Source organism: Chelonia mydas, chromosome 3 (genome assembly GCF_015237465.2).
Source record: "Chelonia mydas isolate rCheMyd1 chromosome 3, rCheMyd1.pri.v2, whole genome shotgun sequence".
Lineage (NCBI taxonomy): Eukaryota > Metazoa > Chordata > Testudines > Cheloniidae > Chelonia > Chelonia mydas.
Genome location: NC_057851.1, coordinates 13,675,561 through 13,696,265, shown reverse-complemented (window position 1 = coordinate 13,696,265; position 20,705 = coordinate 13,675,561). Strand labels below are relative to the sequence as shown.

The window sequence follows — 20,705 nt, the reverse complement described above, 5'->3', positions numbered from 1 at the left end:
GTGTTCAGTAGTCTTGATTTGCTCGCTCAGATTCAGAACAAAATTCGAAACATCTTTAGGAAACTGTCTTATTTTTGCCCCCTCTGGACATGTATTTGTGTAGAGCTCATTTTCTTGTTAGCATGATTGTATAGTATAAGCACTGTATTTTATAATTCCTTTTTTTTTGGTTGGGAGAGGCAGAAGAATGGCAGAAAAGAAATAGACGTAAAATTTTCTAAGCATTTTTCATCATTTATTTGTAAAACTCCTCATTAACATGTCTCTGGCAGTTGGCTTCCCTTACTCCTTTTCCCCTTTATCTCCTCCCCTGCTTCTGCAATAAGCAGTTGACTAGAAGTGGTGTGAAACTAATCGGTTGAAGGGTGGGGCAGATCAGGTTCTCCCTATTTTGTGTGGGTTGATGGAGTGGGGAGAGAGGAGATGGGAAAGGAAGATTTCAGTAAAACTTTTCTTTGGCAGATACTTATCAGAGAAACATAAAACCAATCCTGTTTCTGAACATCTCAGCATAATGTGTATTGGAATGTAAACTATATTGTCTTCAATTCAACAGTTTCCCTGTTTTATAGAGGTTGCCAAATTTCTAGGACTGTTCCTTAAAATAAGAACCTATTAGGCAGTGAATAACCTGATATACATAGTACTTAAAAAAAAAAAAAAAAAAAAAGTACAACCAAAACCAAACCCAACCAAACAAAAAACCCACCTGTTCCTTTAAAGGTGGGTTTCTTGTATCCCTAAATATATATTTTTATTGTATGATAGTGCTATCACTGAGAAAGCAGTTAAAGGCATAAAAATGATGAAATAGAGCACTAATTCTGTTATATAAAGAAAACACACGTGTGAATTAGAAGTCTAATCAACTTTTAGTGTAATAAAAGCATTTGGAGGTTTTTGCCCCTGTTTGTGGAATTTCAAATTGTAAGTACAAACATCTCTGCAAATACGTGTACACATGGCAAAAGTTTCAGATATTGTATTATGCTAAGTATATTCAGTTATCTTATATCATAGATAACTTTACTGTTGGAGGCAAACTCTTATATTTTCCCCTATTTAAGCCCAGTCTTTCTAATTCTAAAAGACAGAAGCCCCAACATTCATTACTATTAATTTCTTTAATAACTGAACATTTTACTCACCCCAGAGAACTGGATCTCTGAACTCGGTACATTGAAATAAAACTGACCCAAGATGAATTTTTTTGATTGCCTTGACTTGCATAGCTTCAATATATTCCACTAACTTTCCCTTTCAGTACTTACCTAATTTAGATGGTCTTTTGAACAGCCACAGGCTACTTTATTCATTTTTGATATCAAGATTAAGATCACTACAATAAATTCTCCATTTGGCAGGGTGAAGATCTTTGAACTGTAGAAACACATCGATACCAGTGTGGGATTGAAGTGTAGTTTTAGACATTTTCTATATTCATTTAGAATTTAAATTTGTTTTCTCACTGTCAGAAATGTTTTCTTGTTGTTTGAGTAATCTTTTTAATTATGAGATTTTCTGAAGCAAAAACATATATAGACATAATACCTACCAACTTGTTTCTTCAAAATAGCTTAGACTTTTAATGTGATGAAGATATATTAATTCTGAAAAGTCACTGTAAAGAAGTCTCTTGATTGCAGACTCATACTTAGGACTTTTCTTTAAAAGACACAACTATAGAAAGCAAAGTTAACTTAAAAATTCTGTTGGGGTTACTTCAAGCCACTGATATAATTATACTTATAAGTATCAGGCTAAAGAATTTGCTCTGTAAATTATGGACTTGTTCTTTGATGACAAATTAAGTCTCATTTTGAAATTAAAATCAATTTCAACACAAAACTAATGCCATCATATGCTTTATCTTTGAGGAAATTTGTTTTGAAAACCTGCAAGCCTTGCTTTCTTATTTCAGAACATTTTGGTTTTTGTCACTCATACTTTATACAGCATATAAACTATAGGATACACTGTAAGAGAGTATATTTGTACTTAAAAAGTTTGTTTTTATGTTATGGTCAACTTGCTATGAGAGAAGAATCTCCCACCTATTTTTTAAAAAGGAATAGATTATTCCTTATCTTTTATTTCTCCCAGAAGAATAAGACAGACTTCTATAATGTGGCATATCCTTATGCCACTTCTTCAGATGCATCAAACCCAGAGATATTGCTGCTTTAGGTCTATCTCAAACAGTGCTGCATTTTCCTGTTTCTGACGGCATGAAGCCACTCTACCTGGCATCTACATTTCACAAATCCATAGAGAGTCGTTCTCATTTTGATTATAGCTTTCTCAGTGGTGCTGCATTTTACTTTATTTAGTATTTTATTCCTGTGTAGGTGTGTAATTACAGTATTTACACATTTTGTAAAAACTTCATTGTATAGACTAGTGTATACTTGGATTTTAAACTTCCAGCATTGTTCCAGTTGCTTGAAGTAGATTCAGTATCACGTATGTTAAGCTATTATAAACAGAAGAATAGTATTAAATAAAAATACTTCTTTATGCCAACTCTTATTTCTTTTCATAGACATTGTTGCTAAAATACTGTCGGGGTATTGAACAAATAAATGCCTTATTTTTTATGATTACCTTTCTGTATATACATTGTCAACCCTCCCCCCCCTTTCTCCTGAGTATTATTTTAACTATACATGGTATGAAACTGACTGTCTGTGGTTCTGTGTGAAAAATTATCTTTTCTTCTGTTGTAAGCAATTACTGGTTGTCTGATTTCTTATCTTTGGACTCCTACTGTTAAAGATCTGTTTAAACCTAAAACAGAAATCCTTGCTATAGATTGAGATGAGAGCAATTCTCTGTTAATCAATGATTAATTTACTAGTAATTAACATTTGTTTCCTGTTGCCTTGGATTATTAACCCTAGTGTCATTATGCAGAAAAAAAGTCACATAATAGCCATTTCAACAACAATAATGGAAAAAACTCTACCTGCTATCCAGGCCTTGAACAAGCTTCTGCATCTTAGAAGCCAAATATATCTTATTGACTGCTGCTTTTGTATATTATTGCTCAGTTATTTTTCGGTTTATCATTGGTGGTGTTCTGTTCTCCATACATTTATTTTGGTCTGTACAGCAAGTAAGAATGCCATTCTAGTTAAATATAGTCCAGTAAGGAGTCAGTAGTTGCTGTTTAAAAACATTATAATCTTTTTATATTTTCTCCAGTCTCTTTTCTTTTAAAAAAGAAAAAAAAGTCAATTTGCAGAAAATATGGGAAACTTGTCTCATATAACAGCTGAGGATGTGGCTAGGTTAAGGCAGGAAACTGCTACCCACAATGCAATGTTACATACACTACCACTTAATAAAATTTATTTCAAACATGCTACTGACAAAACCAAAGAAAAATAATATCCTAACTATGCTAGTTAGTACACTAAATATATCTAGGGAAAAGTGAAAGTAATCTGTCTAAAGCATTTTTTTGCTTATAGGATACAGTACTACCACTAATCAAACAATTGGAGATCTCAGTAGTTAAAGCAGTGACTATTTTTAGAAAATATTCACCTCTGGAAATTAATGCTTGCATGCTGCTCATTGGTGTTGAAATTGCTATTTTTATATGCATAGTTTTGATATTCTTTTTGCTAGCTTTTGGGGATATTCATTCTATATTTTCATATGGTATGAGATTGGCAACTTTTTAATATATTTTTTTCTGGTTGGTCTTAGTTGTACCTTGAGTTTACGTACCTTTTACCATACTCAAGCAACCTACACCTTCTCCCTCCCAAAAGAAGAGATGAGGCTAAATACCGAACCTATTTTGTGGTTTGACAGGAAGACGTTGTTCATGTAGTACTTAAGAAAAGAACTAAGAACAAGAAAACATTTATTTATTTACTTTTCATGTGTGAAGACAGACTAACTTAATGAGGTTTTATTTGACTGCAGACAATTTTGATAAAATGATCTAAGAGACATTTAATATGCTTTGGCTAATTTATGAGGTAAATACAATATTGTACACTTACTGTGTAAATGTAATATTTTTAATCATTATTTATTAAAATTGGGTTTTTTTTAAATGGATAGTAATACCTGTTAGAACATTTATGTTGAAATGGCATGAATATCCAGAGAGTTTTATTTTAGAAATGACAGAGTCCTTGTTTCTCATTGTTTTTAAATACATGTGTATTAAGGGTGATCCTCTTATGGAAGATTTTTTTAAAGTATTTTCCCCTATAGTTAAACACTTATCAAGAACAGCTGCTGTAGTGCTATGGATCCTATCCATGGACTCATGGTGGTCTGCTGAACAACGTTCTTCAACTTTGACAGGTGAGACAGAGACTCTCCAGTGCCACTGCTTTTGGATGAATCTAGCTGTGGTTGCAGAAAGTGCATCTTGCCAAAATATATGGGTAAGACCACACACAGCCTTTAAAATAGTTATTGTAAGCTTATTTTTAGGCAATATATGTCTTGACAGTTCCTTTATTTGCATGCCAGTTTCATTGCTGCTTATAGATTTTTCATTTATTTTAGTAATGGCAATAGCAGATTTAAATCTGTATTTGTAAAGCTTTTGCACAACATTTACACTGTAAAACGACAGGCTTTCTCCTTTCAAACCTCAATCAAGATTAGGAGACAAGTTTTTTAAAAACATTATAGCGGAGCATTCATACTGCTTAGAGTTGTTGTCCCTGTTTTCATGTTAAACCACTGTTTTCTGGGGCATAGTTCAACGATAAAATGTTGCTTCTGGATTTAAAATTATACCAGTTTCAGATGCTTCTGTGCTTGTATAAGTCTGAAAGGATGTATATTTGAGACATGAAATTTGTTCAGTAAGCCTAATAAAAGTTAAACGCTTTTTTAAATTGGTAAGATATGAAACATTGAAGTTAAAATCGCCACTTGATTTATACAGTAACTACTCACAGTATTTTTCATATAAAAAGTATTACATATTCAAAATATCTACCTAGACAATTGGCTGGATAATACATATTTAAAATATATATTTAATTGATAGTCTACAAGGGTTGCACCCTGTAGGATTTTTGAGTAAACAATACTTATATCAGGTTTCAGAGTGGAAGCCGTGTTAGTCTGTATCAGCAAAAACACCGAGGAGTACTTGTGGCACCTTAGAGACTAACAAATTTATTTGGGCATAAGCTTTCGTGGGCTAAACCTTATATAGTATCTTTTAGGACAGATGTTTTTAAAATACCCCAGAGAAATTTAAATATATAACTGAGATGGAAGAACATAAACTATTAAGAGTGCAGTGATGCTTTATAGTTGTATATATGTACTTGTACAGCTTATTCTAATTCTGCAGCTCACAGAGTAACAGGCATAATCCATGTGTAGTTAGTTCTCAGCCACACATTATTTATTATTTATTTTTTGTTAGTTAATTTTGCATATCACTATTCTGCCAGGGGATTTTACAAACAAATAAGACAGCAAAGTCAATGCCCTGAGGAGCTTACAATAAAAACCTACCACCACAAAACAAAAGACTAAAACAAAAATGGAAATGAGGGCAGGATAGTATGCAATAAAAAGCAAGTGATTTGAACTATTAGGGATAGTCACCAGGTTCTACTTTCTGGATATATGTGTGTGCGTGCATTAGCTTTCTTGCGTTCGGGCATGGAGAAAAACAGTGGTTTGTAGGCCTTCATTGTGTATGAATCCTTGTATTCTGATTGGGTGTTGGTCATCCAATCAGAGTGCAAGGCGGTCAATTTGTGTGTGTGTGTGTGTGTGTGTGTGTGTGAGAGAGAGAGAGACACTCTAAAATTCTAGGATTATCACTTTAAAGCCTAGAATATATGAGTCATGTGAAGCAATGGAAACAGCTACAAGCATAGCTGAGAGCTCTTTTGGTTCAGAATATCACTAGGTTCAGTCGTCACTGGGACTCATGATCTGTAAACATCTAATTTTTAAATTCTCAGTCATTTTAACTTTACAGATTACACCCATGTGACAGGAAGGCATGTATCTATGTCATGCCAAGAGACCTAGACCATTGTGATAGTAGAGGTAACTCAGCCAATCACCACATTAATTGGCATACAACAATTTCATTGGTTGTACTGGGGGAGACTGCACTGAAGGTGGATTACTTGGCCCAACAGCTACTGGTTTCTCAATATTTCTGTGAATATACATAACTCTGCATTCTGGTTCCTTGTAATACATTTGCTCTATTCAGATTTTTCAAGTTGTTTGGTAGCAACAAAGATGTTACATCAGATTCTCAGGCCCTTCAGTGGAAGCAGAAAACTAAAATTTTTATCAGAGAAGGAAAAGCTATGAAAAAGCAGTGAAAATGAAACTGTCAAACTAAAAGGGAAAAATATATTTTATAAAATAATGTAATTATTGTATTTCTTTCCATCCTTCCTCCCATTTCTCTCTCTTGATCCCTCCCAATAGATCAGCAAGGCTCTTGTCCCCAGAATTTACTTCTATTGCACAATTCCATATCTGGTGAAAATCCTAGCCACTCCCTCTCAGTTTAAAAAACATTATTGCAGGTATGTGGAGAATAGCTTTGTAGCCTTGTAAAGAGGGAAATGTGCCCTGGAAAGGAGATGATACCTGGAATAGAAGAAGTAAAATTGAAGAGAGAAGGAAGGGGAGGGGGCAAGAAAGGATTTTTTAAATTCTTTAATGAGTTTGCCTTTCAGCAATATGGCAGGGTTTTTTTGGAGGGTGGGGGTGGCTAAGACAGTAGGAGAAATTAAGGAACCAATATTGAACAAACAAATGAACTGCCACAGACCCCTTACAAGTTGACACAATGGGTAGGGTTCTCGTAGAAGACCAAGAAAGTAGATGGAAGATTGTGGCAGCTATGAAAGGTAGAACCGAGGACTAACATCAGTGGAGCTGTGAAGAACATGAGAGATATTTTATTTTATTTTATTATTTTTAATGAGTGTTACGTATGTGTCAGATTACTAGTGTGTGGGTTGTGCCTCATTCTGTTAGGCTGTCTATGCGGCCCCTCAGGTTGGACTATGAGGATGTGAATTGGAGCAAGCACTTGTGTGCTGTGCTGTAACTTCTCTGTGTGCATGCTATGGATGTGAACTAAAAGGTACCTAGTTCATGTTAACTTAGTTCTCTTTAAAGAGGACTAATGCAAACTGGGTACTTTTTAGATTTTGCTGGAGCATCCACATGGGGGAATTACAGTGCAATATGCTAGTGTGCACTGCAGTTCAAATCCCCGTAGTCCAAACTGTGGGGCCATGTATATTAGCCCTCAGATTACTATTATGGAGTCAGTTACATGGCTGTAAAGTGCTAACTCAGTCCTGGATGGTTTTATGCATCTGCAGCAAGGAAGACAATGGTTGCAGGTAACTCAATCACTGATAATTAATAAACACTACAGATGTCAATTCCTTTTAGTATTTAAGTCCCCAGTCTGAACAATAGGCTGGTTGATAAATGGGAATAAAGAGGGAGAGGGTGAGGAGGAGGAATCGAAGCAGGGGATCAATGAAGAAAGAACTTGGAAACTGTTAATAACCACAGCTCTGATTCTGAGTGGGAGAGGCAAGATCTACAAAGAAAGAGACTATGATTTGGTCCTCAGAAGAGCTAGGGTCCCAGGGCAAAGTTGGGCCTATCTAAGTCTCGATGGAAATTCTAAGTTTAGGTAAGACAATATACATGTGGACTTTTTTTTATTTTAACCTTATATCTCTGGTAGATTACTATATTTCCATGGATAAATAATATTTTGTTTTGAAGAAACTGGTGTCACTGTGTCTGCCTACTGTTCACAGCTCAAGGAGGGAAGTCTATAATAGGGAACCGACCCAATTGGACCTGCTGAGGAAATGTTGGTAAACAGAAGGGCTGTAATCTGAAGACCCAGTCAGTAGGGATGAATCACAGGACTCCACTCCGAGAGAAGTGAAAGTGCTGGGCCTATTACTTGGAAGAGGTCTCATCGAAAGTCTGAATGAGGGATCAAAGGTACAGCTTACCCTGGAACTATGACAGGAACCTTTCACTCTAGATAGCAACAGCAGGTATTCTTTATTTGTGGAGAGGGCTGGTAAAGGACACAAACAGACAATATCTCATTCAATGATCCAGAAGAAGGAAGTTAAATGAAACCAGCAGCAAAGAAGGGAAAGCACCTAATTGTAATCAAAGAGACTGTAGTGAGGAGCATGGACTGATTGGCCTGATAAAACAGAATAGTTTTGGTGCCTTCTGGGCACGAAAGATGATGGCATGGCAAAGGAACTAGGTATCCTAAAGAATTTTGGATATTTCCTACTGATTACAATTCATGTGAGATCAAACTACACCAATGAATTAAGATTTGTTATCACAAATCACAAGAGGAAGCTTGGAAGAGAATTTGACTTAAGTCATCTTGCAAGAAAATCCCTCTGAAGCCAAGTGCAAATGAAGAATTAGTAAGGGTCTTGGATACTAGAAATGCACAAGCCTTGCTGGAAGGGTACAGGGCACTTGGATGCTTTTTGTGATGAGATCCTAGATAGGTTAAATTAGCACCAATCCTAAAGCAGAAAGTAGGGTGGATGGGGTAAAGACCTCTTGGTTCAAAACCAGCTGGAAAGCTTTAAACTAGGTATTAGCCAGGATGGGCAGGAATGGTGTCCCTAGCCTCTGTTTGCCAGAAGCTGGGAATGAGAGACGGGATGGATCACTTGATGATTACCTGTTCTGTTTATTCCCTGCGGGGCACCTGGCACTGGCTGCTGTCGGAAGATAGGATACTAGGCTAGATGGACCTTTGGTCTGACCCAGTAAGGCCGCTCTTATGTTCTTATCCAGGGCAACGCTTTCACTTAACTCATGTAGTCTGCCCTACTTTTTACATTAGAAATCTGTAAAAGATGGAGCTGTTCTGAAACATAAGATGAAGAATAAGAGCAACATTAACTTTCATATAAATGGAAGGAACCTGAGAGACAAGCAAGAACAACACGAATTATATGAAATGAAGGAAATTATCTTATGGGCATAGTGGAAAACTGAGCTGGGATACTTATCATAACTGGGATGTCGATTATAGATGGATATAACATACAGAGATGAGATGAGAAGTGAAAGTGGAGCATCACTGTTTGTAGACCAAAGGTGGGTGTAGTGTCCAACCAGGTCATGAACAATCTAGTTCAATGGCTGGGAAGAATTACCTTCTGAGAATTATGAAACCCAATCTGACCGTGAAAACAGATCCACCAACTTGACAGGAATAAGGAAAAGCCTGATTGTTCAGGCTATGTAAAGAAAAAAGATCCCAACAATACCAAAGTTTCCAAACTCAAGTCATAGATGTAGTGTTCACCTGTAGGAGTGTACACACCTTGGTTGCCAGTCTCAGCAGAGTGGTCAAAGATTGAACTAGCATGGAGAATAAACCACATTCTTGACCACTTCTCGGGTTCCTTTAGGTCATAGTTTGAAGCATTTTTTGTAGGAAAGTGACAGACCTTGCATGCTGCTGTTGTACCTATTCTGTGCATTAGGAGAACTTTGGGTTCAAGTTCAGCACTTCAGCTAACAATAAATAAATTAGAGAACTAAAGAAATATCTTTTGCATATTTAACTTAAATTATCAAACTGTTTTTAATATAATCTAAACCAATATTTTATGGAATAGTTCAGTTTTTTGTGGTTTATCTTTTATTGTTTTATGACCAGAGTAACTGAAATTAAATTTACTTTTTCTTTATTAGTATTTTAAAAAAACCCAGAAAAATAAAAATTTACATTCTATTTTAATTTGGGGGAATGATGGATTTGATATTTAGATGTACATTAAACAGATTCATGTTATAACATATGAATTACATAGCCACTAGATGGGACTGGTTGTAACATTCATACACTCTTCATGATGTCCTCTTCCTCATATATAGGAGGTTCTGATCATACAACAGGATCTGGTACCTACTATGACAATAACATGCCATGGGGTACCACTTCAGAGGTACTCTTTGTGGGCGCAAAGATCTACACTAGCGGATTCTGTTGCAGGGTCAGGGCCTTTAAGCTTTTACTCTGTGCAGTTAGAACCCTCTTTGTGCCTACCTCTGTGCTGAAGGAAGTGGTTTCTGCACGAGCGTGAGTCCAGCCTCCTGGACTAAATTGTAAGGCTGGGACCTTGGGGAGTGACTATGCTCATTGAAACAACATAAGCAAACAAAAACCTAATCCCTTTCCTTCACATCCTATATCATTACAGCTATTATAAGCAGATCTTTTCACTTCCAGAAAGAATACAATAATGGACTTTTATGGCCATTTTCATTGTCATGGGTCAAAGTATATTATGTGGTGTTAATACAGTAACAGGCTTTGGTCTTGTCATTGCCAAATTCCATTTTGCCATTTTAATCGTGAATTTTCTATTAAATTTATCATTTTTCTTATTGGCTTATGCAAACTTTTACTTTTTAAGAAAAAGCTAGATGTGATTTTCTTGCTTTGTGAGGTCCAGGTTTGCCTTGTGTGGGTTTGAAACAGCTCTGCAGCAGTCTGTTTATATTTCAGTTACAGGAAAAATGATACCAGTCTTCTGAGAAATGGAATATTTGCAATAATAAGTGGCATCTTTACAAGTTAAACATAATCAAAGAGCTAAAAAATAATATTTGGTTGTCTTTCAGACAAAAGTTACAGTGAAATAGCTCCTGTTTTACCATTAAGAGTTGGTGTAATTTATTTTTCTTTTTTAACTGGAGAACAAATCCAACTGGTTACTGCATAAAATTGAATCCCTATGTTTTTTGTTGTGGGTAGAAGAAGGTTGTTATCTGTTGACTTCTGTATGTGGGAGCTACAGTAATTTAAACTATTTTTTCTTCCAGGTAATTGGATCAAATTGGACACCTATATACATGACATTGTTATTCTCTTAATGATGCTTAAAATGATGTATCTTTTTTCTAAAAAAATTTCTGGTTTTGTACTTCATGAAATGCTTTTCTTTTTGCAAAGGTGCACTAGTAGGTTTCTCTAGATTAGATGAGAGGGAGCTGTGCAACCCAAACTAGCAGAGTTACATGAGAGGCCTGTCTTACTTTCTGCTAAATACATGTGTTAATTAATTAACAGTCTAAACAGTTGATAGATAGAAGATGAACTGTTACCAGAAGCATCTTTCAATCTGTATTACCGACATTATTCAATCTGTATTACAGTCTTTTTCAGAGTACCTAGCATTATGTATCACTTTATATGTTCAAAGCTCACCTCCCATTCAGTTCAGTTGTAGTTGTGAGTGTTCCACGCTTGTGCAAATCAGATCCCAGGATCCTCTGCCTCATTCACTGTACACCTTCCAACTTCTGAAATGAATGAGGCAGGGAACATAAAAACAACAGCCTCCTTTACTACACAAGCCTGATTCATTCCCAGATCTGGTCTATGTTGTGCTCTGAATGAGACTGGGATCTGTAGAACCCATTGCCACAGGATAGCTATAAAGCTAAGATTTTAATAGGATTTTAAAAAAGGAGTAGACATTTCTATAAATAAAGAAAAAAGAAAAGGAGTACTTGTGGCGTCTTAGAGACTAACAAATTTATTTGAGCATAAGCTTGCGTGAGCTACAGCTCACTTCATTGGATGCATTCCGATGTAGCTCACGAAAGCTTATGCTCAAATAAATTTGTTAGTCTCTAAGGTGCCACAAGTACTCCTTTTCTTTTTGCAGATACAGACTAACACTGCTGCTACTCTGAAATGTATAAATAATGAGAAATTCCATAGTTCTATTTGATGATAAAGGGTAAATGGGATAACCTGGGTAATTATAGGGCTGTTAGTCTGATGTCGATCCTGGCAAGATAATGGAGCGGCTGATATGGAACTCAAAGAATTAAAGGAGGGTATTATAATTAATGCTAATCAGCATGCACTTATGGAAAATAGATTCTGTCAAACTATCTTGATATCTTTTTTTGACGAGATTACGAGTTTGCTTGACAAAGAAATAGTGTTGATATAATAGAATTCTGCATCGTATTTGATTTGGTAGTGAGTAACATTTTGATTAAAATACTAGAAAGATATGGTTAACCTGGTACATATTAAATGGATTAAAAGGTGGCTAACTGCTGGATCTCAAAATGTAATATTAAACGGGGAACCATCAAACGGATATGTTTGTAGTGGGGTCCCACAAGTGATTAATTCTTGGTCCTATGCCATTGAATAAAAATGCTAGTTATCTGGAAGAAAACATAAAATCATCACTGATAAAATTTTCAGATCACCACTGCCCAAGTTTGCATGTCAATAATGAACAGTACAGGTCACAGATAAAGTGATCTGGCTTGCTTGGTAAACTGGGCGCAAGCAAAGAATATGCCTTTTAATACGGCTAAATGTAAATGTATACATCTTGGAAAAAAGAATGTAGGCCAAACTTGCAGGATAAGGGACTCTGTCTTGAGAAGCAGTGATTAAAAAGGTTTCAGAGTAACAGCCGTTTTAGTCTGTATTTGCAAAAAGAAAAGGAGTACTTGTGGCACCTTAGAGACTAACCAATTTATTTGAGCATAAGCTTTCGTGAGCTACAGCTCACTTCATCGGATGCATACTGTGGAAAGTGTAGAAGATCTTTTTATATACACACAAAGCATGAAAAAATACCTCCTCCCACCTCACTCTCCTGCTGGTAATAGCTTATCTAAAGTGATTTTTTCATGCTTTGTGTGTATATAAAAAGATCTTCTACACTTTCCACAGTGTGCATCCGATGAAGTGAGCTGTAGCTCACGAAAGCTTATGCTCAAATAAATTGGTTAGTGATTAAAAAAAAATTGAGGGTGGTGGTGGACAATCAGCTGATCGTAAATAAGGCTATGATTTAGTCACGGGTATTTTTAGTAAGTCATGGACAGGTCACGGACAATAACCCAAAAGTAATGGGCTGGTGACCTGTCCATGACTTTTACTAAAAATACCCATAATTAAATCTTAGGTGCTGTGGGAGGGGAGAGATACTTCTGGGGCTGCTGCTGCTTGTGTGTGTGTGTGGGGGGTGTGTGTGTCAGGGGATGCTGCTTATCCTGAGAGGGTTGCAGGGGGGGAGTACTCCAGGCCCCATTGCTGCTGGGCTGGAGGGGGGTGGCTCGGGGCGCTGCTGTTGCTGCTGGGGGTGGGGCGGCCCGGGGCCCCACCACCGCTGCTACTCTGTGCGGGGGATGGCCCCAATGCCGCTACTGCTCTGGGCCAGGGGCAGCCTGGGGCCCCACTACTGCTCCCAAACCGCTACTCCGGGGCAGCACTCAGGACCAGCTGTCTGGAGCCGCCTGAGCAGCAGCTTGTGCGGCTGGCCCCAGGGCCATCCCAGCTGCTTGGGTGGTCCTGGGGTTAGCCGCACCAGCTGCTTCAAAAGTCATTTGAGGTCCCGGAAAGTCATGGAATTTGTGACCTCCATGAAAGACTTACAGCCTTAATCATGAGCTCCCAGTGTGACGCTGTGGCCAAAAGGGCTAATGCAGGCCTTAAGTGCATCATAGGGAAATCTCAAGTAGAGAGGTTATTTTACCTGTGTATTTGGCATTGGTGTGACCACTGCTGGAATACTGTGTCCAGTTCTGTTGTCCACAGTTTAAGAAAGATGTTGTTGATAAATTGGAGAGGGTTAGAAAACCTGCCTTATAGTGATAGATTCAAGGAGCTCAATCTATGTAGCTTAACAAAGAGAACGTTAAGGGTGATTTGATTACAACCAGTAAGTACCTACATGAGGAACAAATATTTAATAATTAGCTCTTCAGTATACAAGGGTATATCATGATCCATTGAGTGGAAGTTGAAGCAAGACAAATTCAGACGGGAAATAAAGTATAAATTTTTAAGTTAGTATAATTAATCATTTAAACAACTTACAAAGGTTGTGATGGATTCCCATCACTGACCACTTTTATATCAAGTTTGGATGTTTTTCTAAAAAACATGCTCTAGTAATTATTTTGGGGAAGTTCTCTGGCCTGTGTTATACAGGTCAGAATAGATGATCACAGTGGTTACTTTTGGCCTTGGAATCTATGAATGTTTTTTTTAGAAGGGCATTCTAACCTTTATGCATAAAATGTTAAATCAGTCTCTATCTGATATGGGTAGGAAGAAACTTCTTCGTTGGCAGGTTATTTCATAATGGTCTACCATGTGTTTTTTCATGTGTTCTGAAGCATCTGGTGCTAGCCACTTTGAGACTGGATAGTGGACTAAATGAACTACTGGTATGGCAATTCTGTGCTCTTACACAGAGCAAAGCTTAGTTTGGTTTGAAAAATGGACATGGTTAGCGACTTGGAAATCAGTGCATCTGTTTTTAGGATCAAGAACTGAGGTAATCATGCCTAGATTTGAATCTGTGGCTTCAAGAAGATGAAATATTTTGAACATGCTGTATAAAGGAAGGTATGGGTGGTTGGTTAGATTGCTAACCTGGGTTCAATTTCTTGCTCTGCCAAAATAGCGTGATGATATGCAAGTCACTTGTTCTTTTGGGGCCTGAGTTCCCCATCTGTAAAATGGGGATAACAGTACTTCCCTACCTAATAGATGTATTGTGAGGATAAATACATTAAAGATTGTGAGGTGCTCAGAAACTATGGTAGTGTGGGGATATAAGTACCTAAGATAATTAGATAGGTAAAGCACCAAGCTATTCCTTCCAGCAGGAGTGTAAAAATTTAATTGCAACAATGTGTACCTTCGCTGTCTCTTTGTTCCTTTATCTACAGCAGTGGTTCTCAAACTTTTGTACTGGTGACCCCTTTCACATAGCAAGCCTCTGAGTGTGACCCTTCCCCCCCATAAATTAAAAACACTTTTTTATATATTTAAAACCATTATAAATGCTGGAGGCAAAGATGGGCTTGGGGTAGAAGCTGACAGCTTGCAACACCCCCATGTAATAACCTCATGACCCCCTGAGGGGTCTCGACCTCCAGTTTGAGAACCCCTGATCTACAGAAAATGCTTCTGCCAAACATTTTTCCTCTCTCAAGCCATCTCAGTCTTTCTTTTATGTACTCTTCTCAGGTCAGCGTGGAAGGTAGTAGAGGTAGGATAAAGGAAGCAAATGTTTCTTCTTTCTGCATTGCTGCTCTTTGCTTCATTCAGCTAAACAGGACATCCAATAATGGTACTCAGAGTGCTTAATACATTCAAATATTAACTAGTCAGTAGTCACAGCCTTCGGCCCGTTTAGAAAATAAGCAGATATCTCTTTTTTTACAGATGACTTTCTCGAGAGGCTTTAGGGTCTGGTTTTCAGAGTTGCTAAGCACCTGTACTTAAATTGCACTTAAAAGTATGAGCTGTGGGTCCTTAGCACTTCTGAAAAACAGACCCTTAGTGACTTGCCAAAGGTCACATAGTAAATTATTATTAAAAAACAGGATTAGAATCCAGCTCTCATGATACCTAGGACCATATCTTATGCACTATATCACAATGCCTTTAGTTTCAGAAAACTTGATAGAAATTCATGAGGAATATTAAATATGTTGATTAGAACTGAGATTATTTAAAAATAAAAATAGTTCAGTATTAAAATGTAAGAAATTCTATATCTGTACAGGACCTGGAATTGGGAACATAGAGTTTTACCAGTGACGTGTTGGTTTTCATATAGTCACTTAGCTTTTGTGTGCATTCCTCTAGGCCAGTGGTTCCCAAACTTTTTCCGCCGCTTGTGCAGGGAAAGCCCCTGGCGGGCCGGGCCGGTTTGTTTACCTGCCGCGTCCACAGGTTCGGCCCATCGCGGCTCCCAGTGGCTGCGGTTCACTGCTCCAGGCCAATGAGAGCTGCTGGAAGTGGTGGCCAGTACGCCCCTTGGCCCATGCCTCTTCCAGCAGCTCCCATTGTCCTGGAGCAGTGAATCGCGGCCAGTGGGAGCCGCGATCAGCCGAACCTGCGGACGCAGCAGGTAAACAAACCGGCCCGGCCCGCCAGGGGCTTTCCCTGCACAAGCGGCAGAACAAGTTTGGGAACCACTGCTCTAGGCCTTATTCTCCTTGCACTCTACCCTGATGTAATTCAGGGGTAATTCAGTTGAAGTAAATACAGTTTCATTTTGAAGAAACAGCTGTGAGAAGGGCAGGAAGGATGGTTTAGTGGACAGGGTTCTGGACTGGGACTTGCGAGCTGGGTTCAGTTACAGACTCAGCTACAGATGACATATGGCAAGTCACTCAGTCTTCCCTATTGATGATTCTGAAGTGCCATGATACAACTGTGGTGAAAGCCATATAATTGCCTAGACACAGATTGAATCAGCTCCCATGTGTGGTTAATGGAGCCATTAGTTCTTATCTAATTGAAAGTGCTTTAGTGAGCATTGGCTAATATTTGTATTATAAAACTCTTAGAAGATGTATAATGCTCATACAGTTGAAGTACCAATTGTTAATATTTGTTACTAAATCCACAAAGTATTTAGTTAAATAGTGTATAAAAGGGAAGTCCTTAAATTTCAGAATTTAATCCCTTTTTTCCCCAGAGGGAATATGTACTAGTCCCCCTCTAGAAACCCAGAAGAAATCTCCATTTTTCTGTTGTTTTTCCTTCCACTATCAAAGGCCCTGCATCTGAGCTAATCTCCTGGTCATTACTTGAGTCAGCCAATGGAATTGTTAGTGACTATGCTACTTCCATGATCCTGGCACTATGTTGCTACTGACCCTCTAGTCCCACAGACTTTTTTTAAACTAAAAGATTAATATAAAATAAAAGCATTTTACTTAATCCTGTTTGTTACACAGGACCCACAGAGCCATCATAGTATAGTCAGACTATTTCTTTGTGATGCAGTCAGTGTAGCTTTTTGCTCTGTAAAAGGCTTTGAAGAGCACTTACAAATCTTTTGGAAAACAAGACATTTCAACTGAGATCAACATTTTGTTGTTAGAAATAGGATAACAGCTGTGACTTTGTAAGCTACTGTTAGTGGTTTTTAGAAGCTAATTTGTCAGCTAGCTGGCACGCTGAGCTCATTTGCCAAAAGAAGTTGATGTCATCTCCCATGTAGCTCTTTGTCAAAGAGAAGGGTCTTTTCTTTTACCCAGTGATTGTCAAATTAAACATTGCAAGAAAGGCTATATGCCAATGACATTAGTTTTCTGTTTATGTAGTCTAATTTTAGACCATTCATGGGTGAAGACAAAACTGTATTTGTCTGTTGAAAGGTGATTAATCTTTTTTTGTATCTTCAGTTCATGATGTGTATATCTCTTTTGTATGCACTGGATAGAAAGACTTCCGGAGAACAGAAACTTTTAACAATTATTTTAAATTATTGCTACTTAAATCATTCTTTACTACATACAAGTTCACAGTTAAGGCTTGGTAATCATTATATGCCTGTACTTTCCAAGTGCCATATAGATCCATTTATTATTACATTGTACTTTAACCATCACTTTAAAAAGAAAACTTTTTTCTTAGAAAGTGAAAAAGATGATGAAATATAAGTGGTTAGAAACTGACTTCTGGTACTGTGCACTCTTCTTAATGGAAATTTTAAAACAGTTTTGCAGAATAACCTATCTCAAAAGAATCTGTAGAACTATAGTTACTCTGTGTGTGGTATGTACAAATGTAAAAGATGCTCCAGTGGTTTGGGCCTAGCCAGGGACTTAGGAGACTTGGGTTCAAGTCCTTGCTACAGACTTCTGTGATCTCTGTCAAGTCAGAAAGGATATATCTACACTGCAGGTAGGCAGTCTTGAGCTATCATTAAAAACAGTAGTGTGGATGTACATTCTATACCAGCGGAAGCTTGGGCTAGCCACCTGAGCATGGACCCAGGGGGTTTGGCCTGGTCTAAGCGTGCGTGGCTAGACTGAGCCTTTTTGCCAGTGCACCAACAATGCCAGTGCTATTTGTTGCGCAGTAGTTTGAGCCACTAGGGTGAGACTGTCTGCCTGGGCTGGGAGTCTTGCTTTCAGTTGTAGTGTAGACATACCCTTAGTGTGTCTCTCTTAATTCCCTATCTATACTTCCTTTCCTCAGAGGTGTTTTGAGGAAAAATATATAAAAGATTGTGAGGTGTTCAGATACTACAGTAATGAGAGCTTCATAAGTATACTTTTGGGGGAATTCTGCACCAAAAAATTAAAAAGTCTGCGTGCAATATTTTAAAATTCTTTATATTTTATTTGTCAAAATAACACAATATAATCATGTTGGTTTCAATTATTTTGGTAATTTATTTAAACTACAATACACTGGATGGAGAATGGAAGTGGGGGGAGCATTAGAGAAAATATCCAATCCCCCTGGCCGAATATTTATGTAGCTAAGCTTGATCCTAGTTACTTATTTCTAGTTATTAATCAACAAATATGTGCAGCCATATGCTCAGTGCTACATCATAGGCAACTGAAGAGCAAGTGAGGTGTGGGGAATCAAACTCACAATTTATATTGGCTAGTGACCATCTCCAGATAGGTCAGTAGCAAACAGTTCATTGAGCACATTTTGATAGGAAATTTTTTCAGTCCAAAAATTTAGTTCAGTTCTAATCTCTAAAACACCATAAGCATTTATAAGGCCATACTGTCCTTTAAACTACTCTGGCAATGTAAAGGAGCCTTAAAACTTTTACACCTGTTTTATACTCCTGGGGAAATTCACAAAGACAATGGGAAACAATTCACTAAGCAGGCAGGCTGCTACATTCTGTTCTGCCTGAGAGGACAGAGCCTGCCCCACACCTACCTCCTCAAAAACATCCTGACACTCTGCCCCTCCATGCCGAGCATGCTGCAATATCAAGCAACAGAGACTGCCAAGCCCCTGCCCCGTCTCTACTGGCTGCTCCAGGAGCCCAAACCGACCTGCTTGTGGTGACAGGGAAGAGTGCATGACCACTCCTGCAGTTTCCCTTTGCTTCCCCCTCAGAGTTCATTTTTCTGCAGGGAAACAAAGAAATCTGCAGGGGACATGAATTCTGCACATGCACAATGACACACAATTCCCTCAGGAGTAATAAGTACCATAGATTGCTATAGTGCCAACTGTTATAAACCACATGCTGTTTAAAAATTGTATTATTGCTGGGTAAAATATCACTGCACATTAAAAGATGATACTGCAGTAAACACAAGGAAAAACTGAGGTAGATGAATATGGATGAGATAAAGTGCTTTAGTTATATGTAGTGTGTGTGCAGTAGTTAAGAAATATGAGTAGACCATAATTCTGCTGTAGTGTTTTAAAACATGCATACATAGTATTAATTGCTATATATTGACTAATTTATAACTGTCTTAGTTATCCAAATTAGCCCTTACACTTTAGTTTTCAGTTGGATTTTTTGTTTACAAAAAATATTCATGTTACTATTTTTGTTTTCTTCCTGTAACCAGTTTAATGTATACCAAAAATCGTAGGTTATAATAGTCAGACATTTTCAAATTTAATTGAAATGTTAATGCTTTGTACACCTGCCTTCTTAGTATTTTAACCATGAAACTTAATGTTTCTTTGTAAATCTTAAACAATTTATTACAAATAATTTTACAATAGAAACTAAGTTTGTGGGCTTTACATAGTGCACTAATAGAAATTAATTTTGGTTTAATTGAATTCTGGAGAGGTAGCTAACAAAGTTCTTCCTTATTTTTGTTAAATGACTATTAAGAAAAAGAAGATGAGTGTCATCAGACTGTTCTTTAAAAACATATTGGTTGATCTGTTGGGTGCATGTCTCAAGTACAGTGTTTCTGTTGTAATTCATTGTTTGATTACTCCACATTTTTAAGGTGAATTACTTTAAACGCTAAAATATTGTATGATGCACTAAAGATAAAAAAAAAAGTCATGTTATGACAGGTTTTTTGTAGTAATGAAAGTATAAACATTTATTATAAATTTGTTAGCTAAGGAAATTAGAAGTCTCTCTCTCTTGCTTTCTAATATGAATCAGTTTTGTTTTATATGGACTATTAAAACTTTCCTGTAGAATGGAATAGTACTTTCTAACTTTTTAAAAAAAAGTGTAAACAGATTTTTGCTTACCACAGGTTTATTTTTATTTGTTCCAAATGTTATTTCTAATATCGTTTGGTACAATTTTTTAAATAAGAAGGCAGTTTCTAATCTTGCCCCATTTGAAAGCAACATGACTACCCATGAGAATAAGGCAACCAGGATCCCATTTGAGGGACTACTCCCATGAGTAAAATGAGCAGCGTTTAGGCCAGGATTATTTAATTTTTTAAAAAATGTTTCCAGACATTTTCTACTGTATAACTTTAATTCCTAATCATGTGCTGTAATAAAACCTGTTGGGACCAAATCCTAGTCCCATTGACTTCAGTGGGACCAAGAGCTGGCCATTAAAGTATGTATTTAGGAATGAAAGATGCAGCAGAACGGACAGCCTTTAATATTATGGTAGGGAATAACTATTAATTAAAATTTGTTAATAGGATGGGCAAACAATACAGTTTGAAACCTTCACGTGTATTTTCCACTATTAAAGTTGCAGCACATAGTTTTTGATTTCTTATTACATTTTGGGCTTTAAACTTGTATCATCTTATATTTCAACCACACTTCAACACACGCCTGAGGACGAAGTTAATATATCTCTTTATAGATTAGAAACACAATGTTATCACATTTCCATCTGGACTGATTTATCCGTGTATCATCACAGATT

At 37.2% G+C, this 20,705-nt stretch overlaps 1 protein-coding gene across 26 annotated transcripts in view; it reads left to right on the top strand.

The window, feature by feature from the left end:
• Positions 1 to 20,705, top strand: part of SUPT3H (SPT3 homolog, SAGA and STAGA complex component) — a 461,776-nt gene that overhangs the window by 64,922 nt on the left and 376,149 nt on the right. For 3 of the 26 annotated variants that reach the window (XM_043542159.1, XM_043542154.1, XM_043542155.1), the window contains one exon: positions 4,327 to 4,409. The exons of the other annotated variants lie outside the window; for them this stretch is intronic. The gene's annotated coding sequence lies outside the window, so the exon portion shown is untranslated. The remainder of the gene's footprint in view (positions 1 to 4,326; positions 4,410 to 20,705) is intronic. 26 annotated transcript variants of the gene reach the window in all.